The sequence below is a fragment of the Marmota marmota genome, unplaced genomic scaffold, assembly GCF_001458135.2.
Source record: "Marmota marmota marmota unplaced genomic scaffold, marMar, whole genome shotgun sequence".
Classification (NCBI taxonomy): Eukaryota; Metazoa; Chordata; class Mammalia; order Rodentia; family Sciuridae; genus Marmota; species Marmota marmota.
Window position 1 is genome coordinate 3981262 of NW_026000164.1, and position 17752 is coordinate 3999013.

The 17752-nt window shown below is 43.2% G+C and overlaps 1 non-coding gene across 1 annotated transcript; it reads left to right on the top strand.

The window, feature by feature from the left end:
- The first annotated feature begins 9858 nt into the window (after positions 1 to 9858).
- Trnac-aca lies at positions 9859 to 9930 on the top strand. Its single transcript has one exon. It is a non-coding gene; the product is annotated as a tRNA-Cys (tRNA).
- The last annotated feature ends 7822 nt before the right edge of the window (positions 9931 to 17752 follow it).

Genomic DNA, 17752 nt, shown 5'->3' on the forward strand with positions numbered 1-17752 from the left:
TATCTATGTATTTTTAACTCAATTAGACATTATTATTGTTATTTTATATAATCAGTATTCATTTATATTTATACACACGTTTATTTTTTTTTCATTGTTCTTCTTTCCTTGCATATCCAACATGCCTTTTGTCTTTTCTGGCTAAATAACATCCTCTGAAACTTCCTTTGAGGTGAGTTAGCTGATCATAAATATTATGTTTTTTTGTTTTTTTTTTTAATTTTTTAATATTTTATTTTTTAGTTTTTGGCGGACACAACATCTTTGTTTGTATGTGGTGCTGAGGATCGAACCCAGGCCACACGCATGCCAGGCGAGCGCGCTACCGCTTGAGCCACATCCCCAGCCCCAATATTATGTTTTTGTTTGCTAAAAAAAAAAAAAAATCTTCATGTCATCCTTAGAGAGCAGGAATATAGATATTCTAGGAGCCAGGAGGAATATCTCCAAGAAAGAAAGAAAGAAAAAAAAACGGAAGATTAACTTATGTGTTTTCCTGTATTAGAGAGGATTTATACTGAAAGAACAAAGAGAATGGGAATTTAAATAACAGAAATCAGCACAACTGGGGAGTAATGCCTGATTTCACAGATTGGAGGAAGCTGAAAGCTAAATGCCCTATGACTAGACCCAGGTGAGGAGTGAGTACCCCCACCCCTGAAGAACCCCAGGGGGGCTCGGGAGGCAGCAGTCCAGCAGGCGGGCCTTCCTGGCAGCTGGAAGCAGGAGCATGGGTTGAAACTATTGCCCAAGCAGAAAGACCCCAGATCCCTGAGCCACAAAGGAACCTTGAGAGGCTGCCCTTCTGCTCTGGCAGGAGAGAGGCTAACCCAGCAGGGTATGACCCAGAGGGAGTCAGGACTCTGAGCATAAGCAATGGGTGCTCAATGCAAAACAGGAGTCATTCTGTTAAATGTATACAGTGCGGCTGGCACAGTAATGTGTCTATAGAACTAGGTGAAACAAAGTCCCTGTCCTCATGGAGCTACATTCTAGAGAGGAATAGGCGAAGTCCTCATGATAAATTGTGAAACCCTCACCATCTCCTGCCCCTGTTGGTCGACACAGCCCATTGCCAGCCCTAGCTAGAGATGGGAAATACCATTTGGAGTCCTCTTTCATGTGTGATATGCAAAATCAGTCTCTTCTGTCTGTCCCTATGATGAAGCCATTGACCAACAAGGACCATCAATACTTACAGAGAACCCAAACTGCATTAGACGCCTCTCCCTTAATTGTTGCTTATTGGTTCTGAATGGATAATGAAAGATCCCCAGGCAACACCTCTAATAGGAAAGACATAGAAAAAAGCAACCAGAAAAAGAAAATGAGACAATACCAGGAACACAAGAAAACGTCAAGAATATACATGAATCATTGCAGTCCCCAGAGAGATAAGGAAAGAGGAGGGTTGTGCTATGGGAGCCACTGTCTGAGTCCTGTCACTGAGGGGAAGTGGCTTTCAGATCACTGCATGCATGAAATACAAACAACAAAAGGACTTCAGAGAATAAGAAAGAAGGCTCAGAAGTTTAAAATATGACAAAAGAAATAAAAAATTCAAGAGAAGAATTAAAAGAAAATTCATCCAGAAAGTAGAACAAAAAGATAATGAGAAAAAATAGGAAGGGGAAGCAGATTTAAAAATTGGAAGATAGGGGCTGGGTTGTGGCTCAGTGGTCGAGCACTTGCCTAGCATGTGTGGGGCACTGGGTTCAATTCTCAGCACTGCATACAAATAAGTGAAGAAAGTAAAGGTCCATCAACATCTAAAAAATACTTTAAAAATTGAAGGATAGATCTAGAAAGTCCAGATTTCTCTTTCTTTTCTTTTCTTTCTTTCTTTTTTCTTTTCTTTTTTTGGTACTGGGAATTGAATCCTGGGGGATTTAGCCACTGAGCCACACCCCCAGCCCCTTATTAGAGATAGTGTCTTGCTAAGTTGCTGAGGCTAACTTTAAACTTGAAGTCTTCCTGCCTCAACCTCCCAAGCCGTTGGGATTAGAAAGTCCAACTTTCAAACAACAGAAGTCCAAAAGGAAAGAATTCAGAAGACAGAGAGGAGGACTTTCCCAGTGCCCAAGTGATGAGCTTGCAGACAGGAGCTACCAACATTAAGACTCTCACCAGGGAGCCACGTTCTGAAATCATAGAATCTTAAAGGCTTCTATGGAAAGAGAGAGGGAAAGGGCAGATTCAGAGGATAAGGAATTAAAATCCCATTAAATTCTTAACAGTAACAATGAAAGTTAGAGAAAAACTGATATTAGTCAGCTTCTAATTGCTGATGAGAACAATTTAGAGAAGAGAAAGTTTATTTTAGCTTGTGGCTTCTGAGGTTCAGTCCATGGTCAGCCATTCCATTGCTCTGGGCCCAAGGGAGGTAGAATATCATGGCAGAAGGGTGTGGTGGAGAAAAGCAATTCAGGCCTTGGCAACCAGGAAGCAGAGGGCACTCCACCCACCAGGGACAAAACATAAACCCCAAAGGCACACCCCCAGTGACTTACTTCCTCCAGCCACACACTCCCTGCCTACACTTGCCACCCGGTTAACCCATATCAGTGGATGAATCCACTTCTCAGGTTTCATCTCTCATAATCTAATAATTTCACCTCTGAATGTTCTTGCATTCTTACACACGGGCTTTTGTGGGACGCCTCATATCTGAACTGCAACAGGGAGAAAAATTACTCCCAACTCTGGGCATGGAATCCCACATAAACTGCCAACTGAGCACGCCTTAGAAGAAGGCGTCTGCAGAGATCCCAGGTCCCAGGAACCACTGGAGGACACGCCAAGCTGATGCAACAGACCACGGAGGGCAGCAAGGGTAGAGACCCCAGGCCAGTGGGGGAAGGCGGTACCTGAAAGACAGCTGGCAGCCAGCCCGCAGAGCCGGGGGCAGGCAGTTCAAGCAGGAAGATGGAGCACTTCAGAAGGCAGGTCTCCAGGAGATGTAAGAAAAGATTTACTCCTCTGTCAGAGTCACTGGGATGATTAACTGGGTTCATAAAAAGCAATGAATCACAAAACTCTCAGAGGGAGAGGAAGTGTGTGGTGTAGTGGTGTGTGAGTGTGTGTGTGTGGGGGTGTGGTGTATACATATAGGTATGGTATGTGGACACGGTGGTATGTGTATATGTGTGTGGGGTGTGTGCATATTTGTCAGTGTGTAATATATGTCTGTATATGTGTGTGTCTGTATATGTGTGTGGTATGTCTCTGTGTATGTGTGTGTATGTGGCGCCTGTGTATGTGTGTGTATGTGGCGCCTGTGTATGTGTCTGTGTGTGGCATGTGGGGGGATGGGGAGGAACAAGGCTTATACAAGAACAGAATTCTTTCACAATACAAACTTAGATAAAATTCAACTTAAAAATCAAAAGGACCACTCTAGCCTGTTTTTTGGATCTGTAGAATTAATGGCAGGAAGAACAAAGCTGAGCTGTGCGTTGGCCCTTGGTGAGCAGGGGTTGCATACAGAGGAGAGAGATGGGGCTGCCAGGGTTTTGTAAAAAATTATTCCCTTTTTTCTCTTTTTGTTATTTTGATAAAATACGCCTAACGCGACCTAACATGAAAGTTGCCATTTTGACCATTTTATTTTATTACTTTTGTGTGTGTGTGTGTGTATGTGTGTGTGTGTTGCTCGGGACTGAACCCAGGGCCTTGTGCATATGAGGAAGCACTCTACCAACTGAGCTATATCTCGGGCCCCGTCATTTTGCATTTTGATCATTTTAAAGGGTACGATTCAGTTGCATGAAGCACACGCGCACAATTGTGCCACCACCCACACCTTCATCTCCAGAACTGTCAGCTTCCCCAATACCCTTGGCAGCATTCCTGCCTTGCTACAACCCCTGGCACCCACCTTTCTATCTTCTGTCCCTGTGCATTTGACAAGGTGCCTTGCATATGTGGAATAGGACAGTCTGGCCATCTTTGGACTGGCTTACTGACCATGGGCACGATGTCCCAAAGGTTTGCCCATGTGGTGGCACAAGTCAGAATGTCCTTCATTCTTGGTTAAATAACATTGCCCTCCACGCACCCACCTAAACTTCCTAAGTGACGTGTACATATAGCTTTAATACAAACAAATTTTTAAAGAATTGTGGTCTGTCATTTAGGAATTAGAAGAAAGAGAGGAAGCCATGAATCCCTGGCCAGATTTGGGAGAATTAAAAGTAATGGCCAAAACATCTTTCATCTCCCTGTTTTGTCATTGAAGAGAGGTTGCTGGGGACATTTTTATTATTGACTAGATATATAGACACCTACCACAAGGGAGAATGGACTCAGGTGTTAGCACAAAAAGACCGCGAGACACAAACTTCATGGATCAGCTCAGCTCTTCATTTAGGAACAAAGTTTCATGGAGGACGGGGTGATGCACTCTGGAGGACCCACTTTCCTGGTGGAAAATAACACTGGCTAAAGGAGGCGTTTGGGCTTATACAGGTTAGACGGAGAGGTGATTTAGTGAGCATGTCAGTTTGGCACCCAGGAATTTGGGTTTTGGGGTTGGGGTCTGTGGCCAGCACCTGGAGAGGATTTGTCTTGAAAGAGATTAAAGCTGTCAATGGATGGCTTTCTTTTCCACTCCTTTTTCTCAGGCCACACCATCTCGGGGCTTTTCATCTTCTCTATCAAACAACAGGGATCACAAAGAGTCAAGAAAGGCCAGGAAGTGAAGACAGCGGAGGCCGTCCTGGGAGCAGGCAAGGGGAGGAGGGACACCGTGTCCATGGAGTGAATCTGGGGTGGGTCACAGAGCCAAATTCAGAGGGAGCTAGAGAGCTGGATGGTCTTGAGGGACACCTGTGGCCTGTGGGTGGCCTGGAGGACTCCTCCAGCCTCCCTCTGGAGTCCGTCTGTCTGGACCCTGGACACATAGGGACAGCCGACGTCCTAAGATGCACCAGAATTACTCCAACTTGCCAATCCAAGACATTTTCCATGCTGCGCTTGCCTTTCCCCTGGAAAACCCCCAGTAAAGACTCTGGTCCAGGTCTTCCCCTTCCTCCATCAGCCTCCTGATCAAAACTGGCTATTGCTTATGTGGCTGTGCACGACATGGCATGCCCCCGTCTCTTGGAAAGTGGAAGGAATGAGAACGTGTCAGCAGCATCGGCTTCTCTGCATTATCACTGCCCAGTCCCTTCCCATATTGAAACCCCACAGGCAGGGGCTGGGGTTGTAGCTCAGTGGTGGAGCACCTGCCTCACACGTGGGAGGCACTGGGTTCAATCCTCAGCACCAAACAAAAATAAATAAACAAAATAAAGATGTTGCATCCATCTATAACTAAAACTTCTTTAAAACTACATATATCCACAGGCTCATTCGAGACAGGAGTTCAGCTGTGTCAGCTGGTCATCTCCCCACCGTCTCAGAAATGGAGACCAAGGAGTCACTCAGACTGCATTTGTGTCTGAGGCTCAAGTTCTCTTCCAAGCTCACTGGTTTTGGCTGAATTTATTCCCCTGTGGTCATATGACTGAGGTCCCTCTGTCCTTACTCTCAGGTTCTAGGCATGTGGTCCTCTCACAAAATGGCAGCTGAGCACATCCAGAACAAAGTCCAACACTCTTTACAGGAATCCATCTACATCTAGTATTCAATATTCTTTAAAGAAGCACAGCCAAACTTAGCACCCAATTTTACATTTTTACAGCATAAAATTCAACATGTCCAGAATATAAACAAAAATGACCAGGAATGCAAAGAAAGAGGAAAACATGACCATATTCAGAAAAACAGAAGCAGAAAGGAGAGAAATGATGGAGTTAGCAGAAAAGATCTTTAAAATAGCACTGTCTTCCCCAGACACAGTGGGGGTGCATGCCTGTAATCTCAGTGGCTTGGGAAGCTGAGGCAGGAGGATCGTGAGTTCAAAGCCAGCCTCAGCAAAAGTGAGGTGCTGAGCAACTCAGTGAGACCCTGTCTCTAAATAAAACACAAAATAGGGCTGAGGATGTGGCTCAGTGGTCAAGTGCCCCTGAGTTCAGTCCCTGATAACACCCCCACCCCGCAAATAGCACTCCTTTTTCTCAGGCCACACCATCTCGGGGCTTTTCATCTTCTCTATCAAACAACAGGGATCACAAAGAGTCAAGAAAGGCCAGGAAGTGAAGACAGCGGAGGCCGTCCTGGGAGCAGGCAAGGGGAGGAGGGACACCGTGTCCATGGAGTGAATCTGGGAGTGGGTCACAGAGCCAAATTCAGAGGGAGCCAGAGAGCTGGATGGCCTTATAAACACACTCAAGTATGAAAAAGAAACTAAAAGTGAAGAGAATAAAGATATAAAAAGACTCAAATATAACTTTGATAAATGAAACGCTTCATTGTAATGAAATATAAAATAGCAAGATTAGATATTCTAGAAGAAAAGATTACTGAATTTAAAGACCCAGCAGTATAAGCTACAAAATGAAGTACAGAGAAGAATACAGAAAACAGGTGCACAGGTTTAGTGAGCTGTGAGACAAGTACAAGAAGTCTGGTATACACCTATTTGCAGCACCCGAGGAAGAAAGCAAAGAGAAAGGGACAGAAATATTTTTTAAGTGGCCCAAAGTTTTTAAATTGGATGAAAACTAGAAATCCACAGATCTAGAATCTCAACAAACCCAAGCATGAGAATCACAAAGAAAATCAAACCAAAGCCCATCATGATAAACTTTCCAAAAGCAAGTGATAAAGAGAAAAAGACTAAAGACACTCAGAAGTAGGGGGAATACATTTCTCACAGAGGAATGAAAAGCAGACTTCACATTAGAACCTTGTTGTTCAGAGAGGAGGAAAAAGGAACATCTTTTTAAAAATGCTATTCATTCTGGGGCTGCGGTTGTGGCTCAGTGGTAGAGCACTTGCCTGGCATGAGTGAGGCACTGGGTTTGATCCTCAGCACCACATAAATAAATAAAATGAAGGTGTTGTACTGGGATTGTGGCTCAGTGGTATTGCGTCCATTGACAACTAAAAAAATTTTTTTAAATGCTATTCATTCTGTATCCATGAGCTCTATCTCAGTGAAAGTACCTTTAACAATGAAGGAAATACACACTATTTTTTTCAAGACCAACAAAAACTGAAAGGATTCAACACCAGTAGACCAGGAAATAATGGAGTTCTTCAGGCAAAGACAAAAATAATATCAGATGAAAATATGGATTAAATTAATTAAGAGGATTGGAAATGGTAAATATCTAGATAAACAGAATTATTAATTCCCATTTTAAATCTTTTAAAAAGATAATTGAAGGTTAAAGCAAAAATAATAGCAATGTAGTAGGGGCTCACAGTACACAGAAGAAGTAAAATCTATGGCATCAACAACACAAAGGGCAAAGTGGGGGAAGGGAAATCTCTGTATGATTCTTACGACATCAGTGAAGTGGCATTACATTGCTGAAAGCAAAGTGTGTTAAATTAAAGATGATGCTGTAATCCCTAGAGGAACCAGTGAAAATTATAAAACAAAGAAGAATAGCTAATAAGCTGGTGGTAGAGACAAAATGAAATCAACAAATATACTCAATCCAGGGCTGGGGTTGTGGCTCAGCGGTAGAGCTCTCGCCTAGCACATCCGAGGCACTGAGTTCGATCCTCAGCACCACGTAAATAAATAAGTAAATAAATAAATAAAACTAAAGGTATTAAAAAATACTCAATCCAAAGTTAGGGGAAAAAGAATAAAGAACATATCGGACAAACAGAACCTAAGTACTAACATGACAGATACAAATGCAACCCCACAGACAATCACTTTAGGTACAAATGGTTTAAGATTCCAATTAAAAGTCAGAGATTGTTAGGGAAGATTTTTTAATAGTTATTTTTTAGTTATGGTTGGACACAAAATCTTTATTTTATTTATTTTTATGTGGTGCTGAGGATCGAAGCCAGGGCCTCACACGTGCTAGGTGAGTGCTCTACCACAGAGCCACATCCCCACATCCCCTGTTAAGGTAGATTTTTAAAAACAACTATATGCTGCCTACAAAAACACTAAATATATGTCTTTTTAGTATAAAGACATTTTAAATTAAAAGGGAGAAAAAGATGTGCTAAACATTAACCAAAAGGAAGATGGAGAGGCTACTTTACAACAGATTATGTAGACTTCAGAATAAGGGAAATTGTTGGTGTTAAAAAGGATGATCCTTAATGGAGCAAAGATCAATTCATCAAGGAAATATAACAATCTTCAATGTGTATTCATTTATTAACAGAGCTTCAAATGTACATGAAGCAAAAAAACATGCAGACCAACTTCTGGTAACTGAAGTTGCATCTCAATTTCTGCCTCAAAAAAAATAAGCAAGTGGGCTGGGGATGTAGCTCAGATGTAGAGTGTGCACTTCCCATGTACAAGGCCCTGGGTTCCCTCTCCAGCACCCCACAAAGAAACCAGCAAACATTCAAGTGGTCCAACTGAGAATAAACCAAAGAGAAAAATGAGCAACATCATAAAGGAAAACCAAAACATGCCTAAGTGAATTTTCACAGTATGAGAGAATACTAGAATACTATGGACAACTTCATTCCATTTTCTTGGTGAAAATGAATCAGTAAATATGGCCCAGAAGAAGTGGGGCACCTGAATAGGCCAGTAATGATGGAACACATTTAAAAGACAAGGAGCACCTCTTCACAAAGTCACCACATCCAGAGGGCTTCCAGCCAAGTTTTCCCTAACATGTAGAGAGGAATAGGACACTCTTGTGTTTTATATAATATTCCAGAGCATGGAAAACTGTGAAAATCTCTCCAAATTATCCTAGGAAGTTTGCATGCTCCTGATATGAAATAAATTAAAAGACCATATTCCAAAAAGAAAGCCACAGGCCAATCTAAACAAAACCATGGATAACCATATCTAATAGTATAGTAGTGTGTGATGCCCAAGAAAGGCTCAAAACAGAAATATAATTGATGAAGGCTCAGGACAAGAACATTTACTACTGTTAGGTAGAGGCTCTTTGAGTTTCAGAGCAAGAAGACAAATGCTTAAGGCCTACAGCTTTGCTGACATTTGGAGTTAACCTTACATATTCCTCATCCTCCAGAAACCTGAGGCTGCCCCTTAATTGGCCTAGCCTCAGTGGGGCTAGCCAAGCTCCTGAGAGCATCCTACGGCCCAGGCCTGGTCCCTGCAAAAGGAAACTGCCGCAGTCTGGCTGGGCACAAAATCACGAGCCACTCAAGCAGGAACAAAGTTTATTTTTTGAAACTGCCGCCAATGTCCGGTACCGCCCAGGAAGATTTTTTCCACCCACGCGGCCTCCTCCCGGAGGGCAGAGAGAGCTCCTCCCCCAGAACTCCCTCCTACTGTACTTCCCCAACCAATGGGAACTCTCCAGGAGTCCCGTAGCCGGCCTAGGTGAACAGCAGGAGTCCAATATCCATATGAATGCAAATCTTAACATAATCATATCATCTCAATGGCTAGCTGGCGTCACCTTTCGACCAAAAATGCCATGCATCATATACTTGGCTCTTAGCAGGAAACCAAGCCAAAGAATGGAAATAGAGAAGAAGAAAGAAAGAAAACTTCTTAGATATTAAGTGGTATAGGGAGATACCTTTGTTCATCATCATCATCATCATCATCACAATCATCATCATAATGGTGAGGGTAAGAAGTGTTTTAGTGGGCTGGGGAGAGAGATGCTTAGGTGGGCACAGGTGGGAATATTTTGGAGAAGAGAAACAGGTTCTGGCAAGTGTGGAGGTGGGTGAGCAGAACAGCAGCTTGGGTAACTCCCAAAGAGACAGGGATGGCCATAGCATAACTTGAGAATAACTGTGCTTATGAAAATGTTTAATGAACCAACAATGTCCTCTGGGGGTATAGCTCAGGGGTAGAGCATTTGACTACAGATCAAGAGGTCCCTGGTTCAAATCCAGGTGCCCCCTGTGTCACCAACCTTTTCTTTTCTTTTTTATATTTAAATGAGGAAGGTATCAAAATCTTTTTTTTCTTTTTCTTTTTTATTTATTTATTTTTTTTTTTATTCCAACCTTTTCTTAAGGAGAAGTCAACCCCTGTTATCTGGCAGATCCAGCCTCCCAACATCGAATTTTCCCAACATGGTGAAAACTGAAGTGTTCCTGTTGTCACATTTTTTCCTGTTTCATTTTTAAGTCCTCAGCCATAATCATTTCCTGGAGGGTGGGAGCCTGCCCTAGGTTTTCTCTCTCCCTACTGAGTAATTATTACTTTCCTCATTTTATTTGTTTATACCATGCTTCCTCTTAAAAAGAATTGGATCTGAGACAGTTTACAATAAAAACACAATAAAATTCTAACCAGACAAATGTGTGCTATAGGAGGCAAGACCTGAATGTCTAGAAAAGGCAAGAGACATTTATTCCAAAGAGCTGTCGTTAGAAGCTGCTACTACTGGGAACACAAATATTATCTTCTGATTTCCTGATAATCAAACAGAAATTAAAACATCCCAATTCATCAACTGAGAAATATATTTTTTTTTGGTTCTGGAAACCAGCAGATATTCATATAATAGGTCTTTATAGATGGGACATTGGAGAGATGGTGATTATTGCCACATAAGTTTTGCATGACACAACTTTACCAATTACATAATTATGAAACACAGTGACTCTGGATTTTTGCCTTATTTTGTTTATGTCCCCCCCCTTCAAAAAAAATGCCAAAATGGTGCTGCATGTGAGGGCTGCAGGGTCTATGGTCTACCCGGGTATGCCTGGTCCAAGCCCACCTCTGTACAAGACGTGGGACACTCCAGGGACCATTGACATTTGGCTGCTCCTCTGCCCTAAGCTGCCCCAGGAACCTCCTTTCCTTCACATGAGAAATGAGAGGTACTCCTGCAGTGAGCCTCCCGCATCGGCATCACGGCCATTGCTCTCCAGCTGGATATGGCTCCGAACTACTGTGCATGATTCTCTTGCTGGTTTGGAAAAGCAGGTCTGCAGAGGACTCAGAAGAGTGGGAAAGGCAAAGAGCCACCAGAGGCTCCATCAGCACATCCTGTAGACCTGGCGACCTGGGACCTGTCCACCAACTCTTTGTTGCTGGTCTGTGCTGTGAACCATTCAGAAATTGAGAGTCAGTAATTACAAAGTCCAGGACAATCTGCCATGGTCAGTTCTGGTGGTGTGTGCGTCTCAACATCTGTGAGTCTGATGGGCTAGTATTGATCCAGGACAGATTACAAGAAAAAATAAATAAAGCTGACCCTTCACCAGAGACAGTTTGAAAAGCCCTGATTTAATTCAGCCTTCTTGGAAATCCACTTCTCACTCTTCTGTGTGAAGCAGTAGGTACCTCAAGATTCAGCTCCCTGTGTCAGTCAGGGCCTAGAAGCCAAGACTGAGCAGTTGACATTTATTAGAAAGCTCCTTGCAAGGTCAGAGTTGTGGAAGGTGTGGCTCAGGCTAACCTCCCAGGAGGGACGCCCCACCAAGCTGCAGAGCTGGTTGGTTGGTGGAGAAACAACCGAGGCAGCACCCAGCGCTGGGTGCCACCCTCTACTCTCCTTCCAGAAACCAGTCCTCATGCCACTTGTGTTCCCACCCCAGGCCCTGATAGCAGGACAACAGTGACTGCTCCCTTGCAGGCCAAAGGGCTCTGCGCCTTCCCTCCTCTTCCCCCTTCAAGCCTGGAACCAGAGCATCAGCTCCTTGCAGCCGAGGCCATTCCACAACCCTCTGCAAGGGTCCTGGAGAACAGGGTTTTCTACCTTCTATTTTGAGGATGCTGGTTTTGTAAGGAAGACATTCTCCACAGTGGGGAAGGCATTCCAACATTCTGCACAGAGAGAACACATGAAAAAGTCCTTCCCATCAGATTGTTGAATACTCATTACAAAAAAATGTAAAATATCTTGTTAATATTTTTTATATTAATTACATGTTGTAATGACAATATTTTTGATATTTTTGGATTAAGTAAAATATGGAATCAAGATGATTTTAATAATTTATTATTGCTTGAATGTGTCTACTAGAAAACAAAATTACATGTGGCTCACATTTGTTGTTTGCATTATATTTCTATTGGACAGCTTTAGATGAAGTGTGATTTGAGAATATCCAGACCTAGATGGTGTCACCAATCAGTGGACAAATGGTGGACTCAATAAAGGGTACTGGATTCATTGTCTCAAAAAAAAAAAAATCACAGAGCTGGGATGCAGGTTCAGTGTTAAAACATTTGCCTAACAATGTGTGAGGCCCTGGGTTTAATCCCCAGCACTGAAAAAACAAACATCACAAATGATCTCTATCTCACTCCGTTAAGAATCCAAATAAAGACCTAAACATGAACTCAAACTTTTAGAAAACACACACACACACATACACACACACACACATCTATGCATACTCTTAAAGAGAAAATTATTCAAAGATACTTAAAGCAGAGCGAGGAAAACTCTATTCTGGACCACTGAGATGGGTACACAGACCACGGCAACCACGTCTTGCAGGGAGGAAAGAGAGACGGGTTTCAACTCTGACTAAAGCATGGACAAGTGAAAACGTAAGCCAAGGAGCAGCCGGGTCAGTGAGTGGAAATACACTGAGAGGAGAAAGTGGGATTCTTGCAAAACCAACCGAACGAGATTCCCGCTGGAGACAGGCCACCATGGCCAGACAGTCCCTGGAACGCAGAGGAGGAGGACAGGGAACCTGATCAGATACACAAGGCAATCAGACACCAAGGATGGTTCTTGCTAAACTGACTTAGCTGGGCTCTTGGCTAAAACTGGATTTTACAAGGAAGTACACAAATGGGCTTGGGGAAGGTTCAGGAACCAGATTAAAGTTTGGCCAAGAAGAGGATATTTATTCATTATTTACATTCATAAATATGGCCCAGATTAGAGTTTCTGACACACAAATCATGAACTAGAAAAGAACATTCTAATCTTTATATAAAATAACTGTAAAAGATGATTTTGATTATATCAAAATTTAAATTTTTATATGGCAAATAACTTCCCAAACAAGAGACTGAATTTTGCAACACAGATGTTGGGAATGGATTTGTACCAGAATATAGTCAAGATGAAAAACTTCTGGAGATGGATTATATTAATGAAGTGTACTTAACCTTACTGAACTGAACATTTAAAATGGTTAAGATGGCTAATTTTATATTTTATGGTTTTTTATAACAATTAAAAATGTTTAAGTTATTTTTTAAAAAAGAATCCCTACAGATCAAACAGAAAAGAAAAAATAGTTGACCCAGCAGAAGAATGGACAAAGACAGAATTAGAATTCACAGAAGAGGTTATTGTCATGACCAATACATTTATGAAAAGATACTCAACATTGCTAGAAATCAGAGAAATTAAAACTACATTCAACAATAAAGAGGCAACATTGTTTTATTTTTACTCAAGTCAAGCAAAAATAAAGTTGTTCTTCTACTTCCTCCACAAAGTTAGGATAAATCAAGTTTCAACTAGATCAAGAATTGGTAAAGGGGCTGGGGTGTGGGGTTGTAGCTCAGTGGTAGAGCGCTTGCCTAGCATGCATGAGGCACCGGGTTCAATTCTCAGCACCATATATGAATAAATAAAATAAAGGTACAACAACAACAACAACAAAAAGAGGGACTGGGACCATAGCTCAGTGACAGACAGCTTGCCTCACATGTGTGAGCCACTGGGTTCAATCCTCAGCACCATATAAAAATAAGCAAATAAAATAAAGGCATGCTATTTATCTACAACTACCAAAAAAAAAAAAAAAATTAAGTGAATTGGTAAAGGGAGAAACGGTGTTTTCTTTTTCTTTTTCTTTTCTTTTTTCTTTTTTTCTTTCTTGGTACCGAGAATTGAACTCAGGTGCACTTGAACATTTTGCATTTTATTTAGAGACAGGGTCTCACTGAGTTGCTTAGGGCCTTGCTCAGTTGCTGAGGCTGACTTTGAACATGCAATCTTCCTACCTCAACCTCCTGAGCCCTGCACCACTGTGCCTGACCCAAGGATAATTTTAAACACTTGCAGACCCAGAAAAGAAAATCTGCCTTAATATAGTACCAGTCAACTAAGTGCTTTCTTATTGTCCCTTTCTTCTCTACATTCTGAACGCAAGGGCTGAATGCTAGGTGGAGAAAGGCGGAGGAGAAGGGCCTGTCCCAACTCACCCACTACTAGGTGAGGAGAGTAGTTGAAATGATTCCAGAGAATTGATCATTATGTGGAGTGGAAATTTTAATTGCTGAATTCAGGCTGCAACCACAGGACTTTCTATTAAATAAGATTGATCATTAGGGGCTGGGGATGTGGCTCAAGTGGTAGCGCGCTCACCTGGCACGGGCCGGACCCACGTTCGATCCTCAACACCACATAAAAATAAAAATAAAGATATTGTGTCCACCTAAAAAAAAAAAAAAAACTAAAATATAAATATTTTTTTAAACATTAAAAAATAAAAGGCATCTTGTTGTGTCCATCTACACCTAAAAAAAATATTTAAAAAAATGATCATTAAAGTTACCTGGGCAAGAAAAGGCTACTTTGCTCTTGCTTCCTTCATTTCTTTTTTTCTTTCTTTCTTCTTCTTCTTCTTTTTTTTTTTTTTTTGAGGGGAGGAATGAGGCAAAACCGATTTTATTGAAGGAAGATGGAGAAGACCTTTTTCTTTCTCACGTCTCCATCCTCAGGGACTCAGGGGCAAGGAAAGTTCCTCCTGGAGGAGAGGAGACAGAGTGTGACAATAGGAAATAGACACATGCAGATTTAGCCGGGCTGCATTAATTGGAAACAAGTCACAGCCCCTCTGCTGGCTCTTCCCTTTTCTTTCTTTCTTCTTTCCCAGCTCAACACAAGTCAGATGCTTCTTCTGCACCTTGCTCCTGTCCGTAATGCACCTGCTGAGTGGAGCTTGCAGTGTGGAGGGTTCTGTGTCCGTGGACTTAGGCAAGTAGAAAAAATTCAAAGGGCTGGAGCAGCAACCAGTGCACAGTGAGTCTGCCGCTCGAAGGGCAGGTATGAGACAAAGGCGAGATGCATCTGAAATTTCAATGCCTGAAACCGAGGTAGGATTTCCAGGGGACCTAGGGGTCATGTTGGCTCCATGCCATTGGTTATTGGGAAGTGATGTCAAGTGAAAAGCTGGGAATGAAGGTTCCAGTCCTTGTTCAAAAAGCAGCAGCTTCCCTCTGGGCTCGTCTTCTGTCTGTGCACCAAGCTGCACAGGCTGCATTTTCAGATGGAACCTTCAGTGGCCTTCCAAGATGGTGCCAAGAAGTGATGGTGTCTTTTTGCAAAAGAAGGATAATTACGCCACAGGAGGTCCATTTACAGTCGGACAGGATGCACAGCTCTCTGCAGAGACAGAATGAGCACCTGTACCTGTGTAGCTGGAATTATAAACAGGGACTAATTATACTTGTTCTCAATAAAAGGGGGCATGGCTCATGGATAGAGCATTGGCTGTAGATCAAGAGGTCCCTTGTTCAAATTTAGGTGCTCCCTTTGAAATACTTTTCCTCCTTGAGCTGAATTGACAAAATCAAGCTTTACTTGACTAGAGACCATTTCCAAGTCCCCCCACTGACTAGAGCTCCGTGGAGAGGAGGCTGTGCTCTGCCCTATACTCATGCTGTATAGAACAGCAGTGTTCAGGCTGGGCCTAGCCCTGAGTTACACCAAAGCAGTAGTTTGCCTGAGTCACTCCATCTTGACAAGAGTCAAGAGAGAATGACTCCATGCCTTGTTTATATAAGTCAACAACCACCATCTGCCCAGATCAACCATAAGGCACAAATTGGTCGATAATTTATTCATGCCAATAAAATAATTAGTAAGATTAAATCAGGGGGTTGTGGCTCAGTAGTAGAGCGCTCACTTGGCACGTGCAAGGCCCTGGGTTTGATCCTCAGCTCCACATAAAAATAAATAAAATAAAGGTATTGTGTCCACCTACAACTAAAAAATAAATATTTAAAAAAAATTAAATCAGGAGCACTTGGACACTTGGGCATCTCAAATCATATCAGAAACATCAGACACAGGAGCTTATCAGTCTTACCCCCAAGACCTTTCACCTAAGTCCATAAAAAGAGGAGCACCCTGAGATTGGGCACAGTGGCACACAGATCCCATCCCCTGGTCATTTGTCACAAGTCTTTCCCAGGAACATCACCACAGTGATGAACTTCCAACTCTCTGTCCCTGGGCTTCTGTGCAGCACAGTTTCTCCTGCTAGTGACGATACGGCCACTTCAACAGGATACTCCATGCAGACATGGCTTTACACCAGTTATTTTAACAGAAAGAATTCAATATACATGATTGATAACCAGTATATCAGTTTCCACTGCCTTAACAAAGTACCACAAATGGATGGCTTAAGACAACAGAAATACATTGCCTCACAGTCCTGGAGAAACCAGAGTCCTGCGCTCTCTGAAGGCCCTGGGGGAAACCCTTTCTTGCCTCTTCCAGCTTCGGATGTTTGTTGAGCGACCTTGGCGTTCCCTGGCTTGAGATGCAGCCCTCCCATCTCTGCCTCCATCTTCACGGCCATCTTCCCCTGGACATCTCTTTCTCCTCTTCTTATTAGGACATCAGTCCTATTGGACGAAGGCCCGCCCAACTGTAATATGATTTCATTCACCTTAGCTAATCACATCAGCAGTGACCTGTTTCCAAATAAAGTCATTTGGAGGCACTGAGTGTTAGGACTTCAACATGTCTTTGGGGGGCTGGGGAGTCACGAGGAATTAGAGGAAGACTGAACAGCCTGGAGGAAGTCCCTCAGGGAGCTACTGCCATCCTAGTCTCGGGGAGTCAGGAGAAGAGGTTGGGCCAAGGGTCCAGGCTCCCAAGGAGGTGCAAGTGTCCCTGAGCAGACGTGATGCAGGTAGTCCTGTGAGCCCTAAGCTGCAGTCTGCAGTCACTATGGATGCTGGGATGAGCCGTCTGCCAGGGTACTCTGATAGGAGCCTGAAGCAGGCCAGAGGAGGAAGGGCCTCTCCCTGCTCGGCCATTCCTGTCCCTTCACCGCCCTCTTGGCAGGACCAGTCAGGAAGCTGTGAAAGGAGGAGCATTGTTCACAGTGTCTTTGACCCAGGGTCCCAGATCGGAGCACAGAAGGCTGGACTTGAAGTTTAGAGAAAATCACCTCTTTGATGTTTTTTCAGAGGGTTGATCTTGCCCAGTAGATTAAAGGGTTGAATCTTGCCCGGAGCTCTGGGGCAACAGGAGAGTGACAGCCTGCATCCTAGGGTGTGGTTTTGTGGAGAGAGCTGTGACCTGGTGCCCAATGGTACAGGTTCTGTCTTTGAGGTATTTGCAGGGTTGGCCAGCCCAATGGGCATTCACATCTCTGCTTTGGGGTGCTCAGCCTGCCCTCACCCAGGGACAGAGGCAGAGGTCCCCAGTTCAAATCTGGGTGCCCTCTAGATTTTTGGCCCTTAAAGTTGGTAAAAAGAGTTCCAATTTCTCTCCCTTAATGAATCCAGGGGAGTCTTCCTGCAAAGACAGAAAAGTCAGAGAACACCCTTCCCGCCTCCTCAGAAGCTCCTGCTGCCGTGATCTTCCCTCTTTCTCCTTCCCTGAGCCCTGAGCTCTGCAGTGTGTACTTTCATTTCCTGTCTGAGTGGGAGGATTCAGCCCTTTGAAGGTAGCCAGAGAGAAATCTGCAATCCCCAGCTGCTGGCCAGCTCCTCAACAGTGGTGAAGGAAGCCAGGGTACAGTGCAGTCGAACACTGGATGTGTTGAAAGGAAA